Raw genomic sequence first — 13,172 nt, 5'->3', positions numbered from 1 at the left:
CAAATTTTAATAATAAGGAATCAATGAGTTTGAAGTAAAAGTCCGGAATACGCATCGGAATCATAGAGATAGTATAAAGAAGAATGGGAGAGAGCATCATTTTTATAGAGCTTAGGCGACCCCACCAAGATAAAGACAGTGGATTCCAACGAGTGATGGACGATTCCATCTTCTTAGAGATGCAGTCGAAGTTGATTTTAAGAGTGTCGGATAAAAGAGGCGCAAACCAAACACCTAGATATTTGATTTTGATGGGTTGCCAAGAAAAACCAGATTGGGAAAAAAGATGTTTTTGACACAAAGGATTCAAAGGGAGGATTTCACATTTATCAACATTTAAACGATAACCAGATACCGCGGAAAAGGAGGAAACCTGTTGAAGAAACGGAGGAAGAGAGGATAGAGGATCAGAACAATAGAAGAGAATATCATCCGCGTAGACTGAGAGTTTCACTTGATGAGAGCCAAAATGAAAGCCAGAAATGTTATCATCCTGACGGATTTTAGTTAAAAAGGGTTCTAAGGCTAAAACAAATAATAAGGGGGACAGTGGACAACCTTGTCGAACCCCTCTTTGGAGAGAGAAATAATCTGAAGTCTTACCGTTGACAAAAATGGAGGCTTGAGGCCCGGAATAAAGCAAAGAAATAATAGAAATGAACTTGGGGGGAAGTCCAGCCCATCGAAGCGCTTGAAACATAAAATCCCAGTCAATTCTGTCAAAAGCCTTTTCGGCGTCTAGGGAAATAGCGGCTAATGGAAGGTCCAAAGAAGCTGCCTTGTGAAGGATATTAAAAAAGACTCGAAAATTATCGGAGGAAAGGCGTCCTTTAATAAAACCCGATTGTTCGGGTCCAATCAGATCTGGCAAAAGAGGATCCATACGTAAAGCTAGAATCTTGGCTAAAATGTTATAATCTGTATTAACTAAAGAGATAGGTCGGTAATTTTTACAGAGGGAATGGTCTTTGTCTTCTTTAGGAATCAAGCATATCAAGGCTTGTTGAAAAGAGCCACTTGATGAACCGTTTTGAATAAATGATTGGAATAAAAGTAAGAGTTTCGGTAAAAGGAAAGAAGCAAAGTGTTTATAAAACTCGATAGTAAACCCATCCAGGCCAGGGGCCTTACCCTGACGCAGTTTAGAAACCGCCTGAGAGATTTCAGAGAGTGAGATATCTAAGTCAAGATCATGAAAGTTCACATGGGAGGAAGGAGGAGAGGGAAGAGAATGGAAATAAGAAAAAAGATCCGCCGGTGAAGGTATTTGTTCAGGGGTGTAAAGTGTCTTGTAGAAATTAACAAACTCATTGAGAATATCCGCATCTTTAAAACAAGAATCACCCGAGGAAGACTTAATTAAGTCAATCTTAGTGCGTTCCTTCCTAATCTTCAAATAATTAGCAAGAAGTTTCCCCATTTTGTTCCTGCCCCCATAGTAGCGAGAGTTACATTTCAAAAGGAGATTAGAGGCAGCCTCAGATGTGAATTTATTGAAAGAGATTTTGGCATCAATTAGTTCTTTAAGGGAAGATTGCGAATTCGAAGAATGATAGGCAAGTTCCAAACGTTTGATATCGGCAAATATTTGAGCTGATTTAGCCTCTCTAGATCTCTTCTTTCGTGAGACATAACTTATAATAAAACCCCTAGAGGCTGCTTTGAAAGAGTCCCAAACCATGACAAAGGGTGAGTCAGGAGTATGGTTAAGTAAGAAAAATTCTGTGGCAAAAATAGTGAATTAAGAGCAAAAAATGGGATCGAGGAGTAAGGTATTATTGAATCTCCACCTGCCAGAGTGGGGAGAAAAGGGGAGAACGTCAACGAGAACAGGGGCATGGTCAGAGATCAAAATGGAGCCTATGTCAGAGCGAATAGCGTGTTGGGTCAAAGATTTACTGAGAAAAATATGGTCAATACGGAATTGGGGGTGATGGGAGGGAGAAAAGAAACTGTATTCTCTGAGGTCGGGGTTACATAATCTCCAGATATCAACTAGGGCATTATTCTGAATTGAGTTAGTAAATTGGGAATGCATTCTGGAAGGGACAAATTTAACTTTTGAGTGACGGTCAAGGAAAGGGTCCATAATTTGGTTACAGTCACCACCAAGTATAATGTAATCCTCGGAGAGAGAGGCTAACTTATTGGATATTGAAGGCCAAAAGGATTTATCGATTCCAGTAGGAGCATAAACATTAAAAAACACAATAGGAACATTATCAATGAGAAGTTTAACAATGACCCATCGACCATTAACATCACAATCGTGAGAAATCGAGGAAACATTTAACTTTTTATGAAACAGAACTAGTACCCCATTTTTCTTTTCAACAGTAGGAGAACAAAAAACATGACCCACCCAACAACGTTTAAGCTTGAGTGACTCCTCCTCCGAAAGATGGGTTTCCTGGAGCAGGGCCACATCAGTTTTAAGTCTGGCTAGGTGTGACACCCGTTGCCTTTTAATTGGATTATTTAATCCTTTAACATTCCAAGTTGTAACACGGAGTGTATCGACAAAGAACAGCAAATATCGATATTATGCTTGCTGAAGTCAAAGAGAGAGAAACGTAAAGAGTAGTGCAGGATGAGTAATACAGATGAAGAGGAGAGCAGAGAGGAAAAAGAGGAATTAAAGAAAGAAAGAGGATAGAAAAGGGAGAAGGAAGAAAGAGAGATACAGATAAGAACAAAAAAGACAGTACAAGTCTGAGACAGACGACTGAAGGACATACTTACGAAAACAATACTTCAAAAACAAGACGAGGGAGGTGGGGTCGAGAGATGACGACGAGATCAAGAGCGGACACCGGTCTCCATAACTGCAAACCCAGAGAAGGCAATGGAACAGACACAAAAGGATGTGTAGGATGATAAGGGAGGTGAAGACATCTGCAAAAAGGAGAGGAGAAGATGTGAGCTAACAAGAATAAAAAGAGAACAAGAGGATGATGAGACAAAAATTATCAGACAAAGGGTGCAAACAACCGAATGAGACAACAGCAATCAGAAACACAAATGGAGAACAGTATTAACAAAATTAGAAAACCAGCAAAAACCATCAAACAGGTCTAATAACTTCCATGGTCTCGGCACTGTGTTGTCGAAGAAAAGCTTGCAGGACTTCAGGGTCATCATAAGTGGTAGTTTTGTCCTTGTAGGTCACCTTAAAGAGGCATGGATGAAGAAGGCCATATCTAGCATTGAGGGCCCTCAGTTGAGGGCGCAAGTCCAGAAATTTCTTCCGTCGGTCTGCTGTGGCCTTGGAGACATCCTGCGATAGATAGAGGCGACGGCCCTCCCACATAATTTGCTTCTTGAGTTTGGCGGCTGAAAGAACCTGCAAAAGGTCAGTGTATTGAAGAAACAACATGATGACCCCTCTAGGTTTTGTAGAGATTTTTGGACCGAGGCGATGAGCTCTCTGGATGTTGACAGAGGCTAGTGCAGGAGTGTCTAAGATCTTTGGTAGAAAAGATTGGAAGAAAGTGGTGGGGTTAGACCCTTCTACGAGTTCAGGAAGACCGTATAAACGGAGGTTGTTCCTACGATTTCGGTTTTCTAAAGCCTCCGTCTGTTTCTTGAGTAGGAGTATCTCCGCCTCCATGGAAGGTATGTGAGAACAAGAAGACTTAAGAGAGTCAGTAGATTGTTCTAGAATGAGAATACGCGAGTCCAAAGAGGACCATTTGTCTTGCATAGTCTGTAAAGTTTTGGTGGTAACTTCCATAAATGGCTTAAGAGCGCGCAACTCCTCCAGAATAAGGTCCATGGAAGAAGCAGAGGAAGAGCCCCCAGGGGACGGAGGATCTTTCTTGAGACGTTTAGAGGAAGCCAAGGTTGATGTAGCCTTGCCACCACCACTGGATGTAGGAATGGCACCATGCACTGTAGTAGACTTAGAAATTGCGCTGTCCTCCATGTCCTGAATGGGTGTGTCCAAATCCGAACAGGCGGATAGCTTTGAGACTGTGGATAATTTTAAATTGCGCAATTTCCCCATGAAAGAGTCCAGTCAAGAAATGGTGAAAGTAAAGAGCCTGAGCGACGCCAATCAGCAGTACAATCACAGCGTAGAATAACTGGAAGAAAAATGTTATGTTCTCTGTAGATAGATAACAGCACCAAGGCAACAACCAATCAATCCTCAAAGCAATTTCTTGGAAAAGCCACTGATAGATGACACAACAATGGCTGTAATTAACAGAAGAAAGAGAAAATTCTAGGACCTCAATCACCAAGCAATCACCACTTATTAGTCATGGTTCACAATAAAGTGAGGTATATCTGGAATTATGACATTGCAGAAAGTAGGCATGTAAAGAAATCAATCCACATCCTCAGTTTTCATGAATTAATCTCTAATGTGTTCAGGCAAATGGGCAGTAGGTGGCAGCAGAGCACTTGCAAACAGAGAAAATAAGTTCAAATATTAGGTTCCTGAAAGCTATTCAAATTGTTGCAAAGCGCTGAAGAAAACAAACTTCATGAGGAAGTCGTCCTCGTCATTGTAGACAGAATGCTTATAATTTTAGTAGAAGCCAGACAGAGAAGGAATTATGTGCCCGTTGTGATAATAATACATTTTTCATGCAGCTGAAGGTCATGGCAGGGTCCAATGAACGGAACCTCTGTGAGTGCAATGTGCGGTGAAATTCCTCACATAGCGCAATTTGAAATGGCGGCCGTTTTCTGTGACAGAACTGCTCCGACGCGCAAACAAGTGAAAAGCATCTCTTACATGATGCTGCCGCTGTTCAAAGGCACCTCTTCATGCGCAGCTTCTGTTCCGCCGATTAAGCATGCATTTGGGAGCCCGTGCAGGCAGTCATTAACGTGCCAGGTCAGTCGCTCTCTCCGTCGTCTCGGGAGAGTCAGGGACACACCGCCATTTTCCTTGGACGCTTGCTCACAAACCTTTTGACACATTCTTATCCTGAAATATATTGTAAAATATTGGTTTGCAGTCAAAAGGCCAATGCAGCAGCCATAAACCTTCTCATGATTCTCCACACAATTCCCTCCACTGCAAGGTCATAATCGGAAGGCATTGCTAACAACATTTCCACATACAAATACTCAGGTTTTTTTCACCTTTACGATTTAGAACAAGGCCTACAGCATGTTAGGTAATGTGAGATAGCTCAGATCTAAAACAGGCCTGCTAAAACAGTATCACTGTTGCAATGGTGACTATTTCTGACACAATTACAATAATCAAACCATCATAAAGGACTACCAGTGGTGACCACCCCAGCACATCATACATCAACAATATCAATAGGAAATCCCTCTACATGTGAAATGAATTAAAGCCACAGCACCAAGTGCCCTATGGTACCAAAAAAAGAACATGAGTAATAATTCCCATAGTTTGTAATGATTCAAATAACAACATGATATTGTGAGTTCAATGTTAGGTTATACTAAAGGTAATGCAATGCGTACTTGGAACAGAGGAATGAATCACATACAGGACTCCTTCCCAATTTTGAAATAAAATTCAAAAAGTCTCCTTATGAGTTGACCATAATTTGTTGTCTTAACAGTTATGAAGGTGGAATCTCCACATCAGGACAGTATCTCTACACCAAACAAATTGGAATAACAAGTTATCGACACAAACTGGACATAAATGATACCTTGGCCCATCAAACCAAATTACGGGTGGTGAAAACACAGCGTTTGATTCATGCCTGGAAGAAAATATCTAATTGCAAACAAACTTGTTAGTTATGACTAAAAACAGAAATGTTGGTCTTGGAAGCATTTTGAAAATTTGGTTCAAAGCAAGTCTTGACACTGAATAATCAGTGATTATAAAGTGTATTTTGTTAACTTTAACAATTTTACTTTACTACGTTTTCTTACTCCAAAAACATTCAATCCACTATGTTTACTCCCAAGCATAAAATACATTTTCAGCTACTTCAAAATTCTCAAACATTTCTTGCAGCACTTTAATTATGAGTGTGTTCCCTGCTCAGTCTCATCACAAAGACAAATAGATTTTTGCTCTTAACAAAGCAAATTCTCCATCCATTTACAGTATCACGTATACAATTTCTTATGGTAACACCTTTTTAGATATCCTGAGCTACAGTCAAAAACCTTCACTGTTATAGTCCTAATTCTGAGACAACAAAAAAAATACATACAGACTATCAACATTTAACAAATTCATCATCCTTTTCAGCCACATCAAATGTAATAATTTGCAGATTAAATGTGCGTACACATGTCAATTTAAATATATTTTAAAATAGATCATTTCATTTTCTGAGTAACTTAAAAAAGAAAGCTTTTTCAACAGTAAAAATATCAGATTGCTTAAAAAGAGGCTTGGTGTACTTCAAACGAACAATGTGCAAAGCTGGACACACAAAACAACATGATCAAATTATTTGACCCCCTCAGTGCAAAAATTGCATAGTATATCTTTCCTGTTAAGATTTTCTTATGTCCCGATAATATTTCTTAGTGCCATTAAATGTATCCTTACTAGGAGAATAAGTCAGCAAACTCCATGTTCCAAGTTCCATTTCAGATACAGTTGTAAACATTTTACTATAGATGAAGAACAGATCATTTTACATTTAACCTACACTATCCAACACAACATATCTATGTACAGAGACAAGGAAACAAATGCCTCAAATTGTAGCTAAAAAAGTTTAACGTAATAAATATGCAAAATATACTATCTGATCTATGCAAAATAAAGATATCTCGCCACAATATTTTCCTTAAGGAATTTTCCCCAACCTAAGCCACTGTTTAAGGTCTGCTGCTAAACCCTGCACATAAGTGCAAGTTAAACCTACCTCGAGGCCTATTGCGCAAGTTGCAGCAAGAATATTCAGGTTATTCAATGTATGTAGAATTTTTTTCTCAGTGTCCATAAAGATGCATCTATCTTATATTTAAGCATTGTGTGTTTGGTAACTTAGCATTCAAGTCATCTACTATAATTACCAATGCACATTTTTCAAAGGCAATAATCAGAGTAGTTTGGGAAAACAATGTTTTTGCTAATGAATCAATCTTAGATACTGGTGGAATGTAGACATTTACTAGCAATATCTTATAATTGGGAGAGGACAGGTTTGAATACCCAGTGATTTTTTTTTTGTTCTTAAATATTTTATTTAAGGATTAATTTGGAGTTTGTGAAAAAATATTCCAATCCTTACATAGAAGTCAAGTTCAAGTTCAAAAGACCTTTATTCGAATTTCTTAAAATTCATAAAAGTACCGATCATAACAGCAACAAACCATGATAATATATGTACATTCAAATGATAAATATAACATATGACATTCAATTCCATACAGTGACAATACAATATATTTCAAATCATTATACTACATTTCCATTATGACACAAATAAAAACTGATTACTATATTCAGGGATTTTCCATCGTTTTGCGTGCTCGTATGGCCGATCTTAAGAAGGAACTGCTGCGAAAAGTTAATTCATCACTGTCCAGAGCAATCAACATACTATATGAATCTTTAAGTGTCAGTGGTCTGGATTTTTAAAAATACGGAGTTAAAAACCATTTGATAAATTTGCGATAAAATTTGCCGAAAAATTAAAAGTGCAAATCATCCTATATACTCACACCATCACAAGGACACAAAGTGGAATCAGCACTGTGACAATACCCCAATGGAAAAGACAACATAAATTTTACAGTGCCTGCCCTTAAACGAAACAGTAATGATCGCTCCCAGCTAGTCATGGGCAGTGAGAGATAGGGCGGCAGAGTGTGACTACACAATCCATTTCCTATATATTTCATAACACTTGATTTTTGTGATTCGCTCCTTAGCCTTTCACTATTGTAAAGTGCATATAGTGCATTTTTGACCTCAACTTTATCCTTTGATTCTATTATCGTGGGATCGGTGAACAAAGTGCCTCTGTTAACTTCATTAAGTGATTTAAAAACTTCAGAAAACCATGGGATCCTCATTCCATGATCACAACTTAAACAATCCTTTATGATATTTTGTGTAAGAGCAGCAGCATCATTCCTCCAGATTCTAATCCAGAAAAGTGCTGGTCTTGCTCTAATAAAATCACTTATGTGTGGAAGATTTAATTCGCTGTGACAGATAAAATTAGGTGAGGAGATGGGTGCACCCAACACTTTTCTGCAAAAGCGATTTTCCTCCCTTTGGATACAGAGGCTGTTTCCCGATCCCCATACCTCTGCTCCATATGTGGCAACAGGTGAGCACTGTAGTTTAAAAATCTTTAAAATAGCCTTAGTGGCACCTATTTTCTTTGGGCGGGGGAGACTCAGAACAGAGTTGTTGGCTTTCGAGAACTTGCTCGTGGCGTGGGCCAAATGCCCACTCCACGAGCCGTTCGCAGCGAAAACCAACCCTAGATAAGGAAATTTAGGAACGGATTCCAATTTATCTGTACCTAACTGTATAGTATTGAGTTTCCTTTTGCCTGGGCCACAGGACATGATAAAAGATTTTTTAAAATTTACCCTCAAATCCAGATCCTCCATAAAATTAACAAAACTATGTACAAGCAGACGGAGAGCGTTAGGAGTGCGGGCCATAAGCGCCGCATCGTCTGCGTATAAAAGCACTGGAAGTGGTTTCCCTAAAATGACTGGGACATCTGTAGTGACTTTTTTCAGGCAGGTGGATAAACCATAATATAGATAAAAGATTTTTTTAAATTTACCCTCAAATCCAGATCCTCCATAAAATTAACAAAACTATGTACAAGCAGACGGAGAGCGTTAGGAGTGCGGGCCATAAGCGCCGCATCGTCTGCGTATAAAAGCACTGGAAGTGGTTTCCCTAAAATGACTGGGACATCTGTAGTGACTTTTTTCAGGCAGGTGGATAAACCATTAATATAGATGATAAACAACAGGGGTGCTAAAACGCACCCCTGTCTCACCCCCCTCCCTATGTCGATGGCTCCTGATACCTCTCCACCCATCCCAATACGTACCCGTGCTTTCAGGTCAGTATGGAGATAGGCTAAAAAAAACTTACGAGAGTATTATCAAGACCATTGATTGAAAGGATGGACCATAGCTTCGATCTATTCACAAGATCGAAAGCGGATGAGAGATCCATAAATGCGAGATAGGTGGGGGAGGAGCGGGCAACACTATATTTGTCAATTATCAATTTTAAATGTAAGCATTGCTCCACTGTTCCTACCCCACTACGGAACCCCATCTGACAAGGGTCTAAAAAGTCAGTGTCAGTTGCCCATTCCAGTACTCTATGGTAAATTATACGACCCAATACTTTTAAAGTATTGTCCAAAAGGGAGATAGGGCGATAATTCGCAGGGTCAGACCTGTCTCCCTTTTTATAGATTGGAACAATAATGCTAGTTGCCCATGTGGTCGGCATGGCTGTTTTTGGAAGACTGTTAAAAATGTTAAGAAGTATGGGTGTCCACAAGTCAGCGTCATATTTGATAATATCAATGGGAAGACCATCGGGTCCGGGCGCCTTATTTCCCAGACTTTCTTTTATAGCTGTTTTGACTTCATGATCTAGAATTAATAAACCACCTGATTGTCCAAAAGTGAGAGGAGGATGCTCCTCTAAGGGGGCTGCATAGATTCTAGAAAAATGGGTCTCCCATGCTGCGCTTGTTATATTGCAACTGATTTGGGTAAGCTTCTTTCCCATTTCCCTTGTTTTTCTGACAGCTGACCAAAATGGGCCGCTGCCACCCAAATTTGGGCTAATTACCAGAGAGTCCCATTGTTCAGAAAGTAAATTGGCCTTCCGTTCAGATATTTTAGCTTTATAATTTTTCCTGGCTAATTGAACGGTGGCTTTACACCTTGGTTTTATAAAGAGAGCCTTTCTTAATTCTCTATTTGCCAAGGAGCATGATGAATCGAACCACCTTGGCTCTTTACCTTCCTTAGGTAATGGAACTGACAAAAGGGTTTTAATAGTTGAGCACAGAACTTCAAAATCAGCAATTAAATGGTCATGATTATCGCTTGGGGACAAACAAGAATCGATCAGATGTGGATATAGCGTTTGTACGCTGTCTAAAATAGCACCACAATCCACTCCCCTCCATTTTAACCGAAGGCCATCAATTGATGGAGTGATGTCCCTTGCACCATTTAGATTCGTAAAAATCGGACTCGGAGCAAGATCCAAAATTACAACCAATGGGTTATGATCACTGAGGGGTGTTTGTACCACATAAGTTTTTACTATACAATCTGTTAACAGTGGTGACGTAAATACATAATCAATGGTAGAGCTACTGTCCCTACCAATAAACGTTGGAGCATAAGGGGAGTCAGGGTTATATCCTATTCTCAAAGCGTCCGCTAGGTCAAATTCGGTGAGTAATTTGGACAATTCCGAACCCCTGCGCTCCGCTGGATCAGAATAGGTCTGATTAACAGATCCAACACTCACTGCTAATTTTGCATTGAAATCACCCCCTATTAAAATACCGGACTTATTGTCTACTGAAAGGGAACATTCCAATTTGCTTAAAACCTTGGATAATGCCAAAAAGTTCTTGTTCGGTACGTGATAAAAATCATTATTATAAAAATTAATTAAATAAACTGTGGTCTTTGACTACAACTTGTATTCAAGAATCTGGATATTGGAATTACCAGGACCATCGTTCTGCAGGTTTCTAATTGTGCCGCCTGCAAGAATCTTAATCCCAACAAATAGGCCACCCACTGCTCGGCCAAAACTTGGTTTAGGTGATGTTAGGCTGAAACAGTGATAGCCCTCTATGTACAAATTACCAACAGCCCATGTTTCTTGAAACATAAGAATATCCGCATCGTTAATTATCTCAATCCATGCAGGGTCCAATAGCTTAGATTCCAATCCTGCAACATTCCAGCTTAAGATTGATAACCCATGGATATTACAACATTTACCTGGCCTAACCCCAGTACTCCCTGCTTCCTCAAGGGTCGTATTAACAACAACAGGGAGATTACTATTAGCGGGCATCGATTCCATAATTTCCAATATGCCATTCAAAACCTGACAGTCTGCGGCTAAAGCTGGATGTCCCTCTTGTGTACTGACTGTGGCTTGGCTATGAATGTCTGTGTTAGGCATTATATCCAGTCAATCCTGCTCATCTAGATTAGAAAAATATTCAAATCGATTATGCGTGGGAATGTTGAATGTTGACCTTACTTCAGTTATCGGTTGAAACTGATGGGGGTCTGGGGCAGGATAAGACCTATCTCTGTAGTTATATTGGTGCATGTTTGAGAATTGAAAATGATGCGGGGAATGAGAAAGGGGTGCTGGCATTGGGATCTGGTTCCGCCAATTGTGGCCATTCAGATGGCCAAAATCCTGGTTTTGTAAAAAGAGCGGTGATTTGATCCTTGCACCAAAATTCGAATCTTGATAAGAGGTGGTGGGGTGGTTCACCATAACTTGTTTTGGAGGTATCAAGTGTCTATAAAAATAGCCTAGTGGAAGGAGTGTGGTATTGAATTCCCATGTTGAGGGTAATGGGGCACTTGCTAGTGTTTTCTCTGCCCATTGTGGGTTCTTAAAATTAATTGTAACACAATCACCCTAAAACTTTTTTCTAAGTGGGCCTATCCAACCCACTCTCTGAGTATTAATAATCTCCCTTGCACCTTCTATAGGAAAATTGCAGTTTGCAATTAACCAATGTAAGGTTTTATTTTTAAGGGATGTAGGTGTTTCCTCTTGGTCCTTCCTTAATTTAGAAACATTGACTAGAACAAGGACATAAGCCCCGCATTCTGGTGGGAGATTAATACGGGAAGGAGCCTGTCTAGTTGTTTTTTGTGGCGGTTGGACCAAGGTGGAACCACTTACGGGATTCGAAAGCTGGCCCACCATAGGCACACTTGTCTGTTTGGTATTCTGATCCTTCCTTATAACTAAGGCTACATTGTTACAATTAGCTATTGGTTGGCTAACACTTATCCCCTTCGGTGGAACTAGGGGTGGTTTGGGAGTAATAACTACATTTGTAGTTAGTGCTTGAGAGGTGTTAGGTTCAAGACCTACTGTTTTGATGGAAGTAGGTTTAGTTACATCATTTGCAACGTTTATTTTGGATAGGCTCTTGATAGGGGTAATTAGTTCAGCTATTTGTTTTTCTATCCGGGTGAGCCTGCTTTCGATAGGGGATAGATAAATGCTAAGAAGTTCACCCAGTTTTGCCAGCATAAAATCATTTGCTGTTTCAGTGTGGTCATTTGTTTTACCATCATTTACTACTATCCCACCCTGCTGCTCCTCCTCTCTTTCTTCATCCTCGTCATCCTTAGTAGTCTCCTTAGTCCTGCATGTGTTTGGATTGGAATTAGAATTTGCATCTTTCCGAATTTGACTTTGGGGCAGGGCATGTTTTCTAGCTTTCGGAAGTTGAGGCTTAGGTGCATATTGTTTTTGTTGTAATTTTTGAATAGCACCCTCGCGTCTGCCCCTTAATTCCCTCGTGTTTTCTGCTGATATAATTTCAGGGGTGGGGGCCATATGCAAGTCAGGGGTCTTCTCTAAATCCATGCTAATATCTGTGTCGGAGTCTAACAAGGGAATAGAGGCAGATAGATTTACTTCGTTTGGAATGGTATGAATATCGACACACGCGTTTATTAATGGTCTAATGTTAGTAGGCAAGATCTTGATCGGTGTGGTGGCGGAAGCAATAAGTCCCAGGGAAGAACGTTTGGCATGGGCAAGATCTTGTGAAACCCTACTTTCTAGGAGAGATATGCCCTGGTTTATAGCATCATTGGCCTTAATTATAAAGTTGTCAATAGGGCCAGTTTTGGAGCTACCCCCAGCAGCTGCTGTTCTACTTCGACTCCCCCTTGGAGACATATTAACAGTAGGTAGTAGTAAACTAAGCCTATCACGGAGTGGGATCAAAATTAGAAACCTGTTAGGCACTTCAGTATACAGATATCAAATACCCATGTACCTAGGGCAGATTATACGTAGCCACGCGATCTGTAATTCAAATCACAACGGATAGCTAATAATCAATATGTTCATTCTCCCAATACAAATGTTAAGCAATTTGGTCCATAGTCCTTAGTCCTCAATGCGACTACCCAAACACAGAGTCAGAATTAGCAGATACCTTGGAGTATGAATGTTAGAGGGCTGCACCCGTCCC

The sequence above is a fragment of the Lissotriton helveticus genome, chromosome 7 (genome assembly GCF_964261635.1).
Source record: "Lissotriton helveticus chromosome 7, aLisHel1.1, whole genome shotgun sequence".
Classification (NCBI taxonomy): Eukaryota; Metazoa; Chordata; class Amphibia; order Caudata; family Salamandridae; genus Lissotriton; species Lissotriton helveticus.
The sequence above is the reverse complement of the archived record's forward strand: the minus strand, read 5'-3'. Positions refer to the sequence as shown.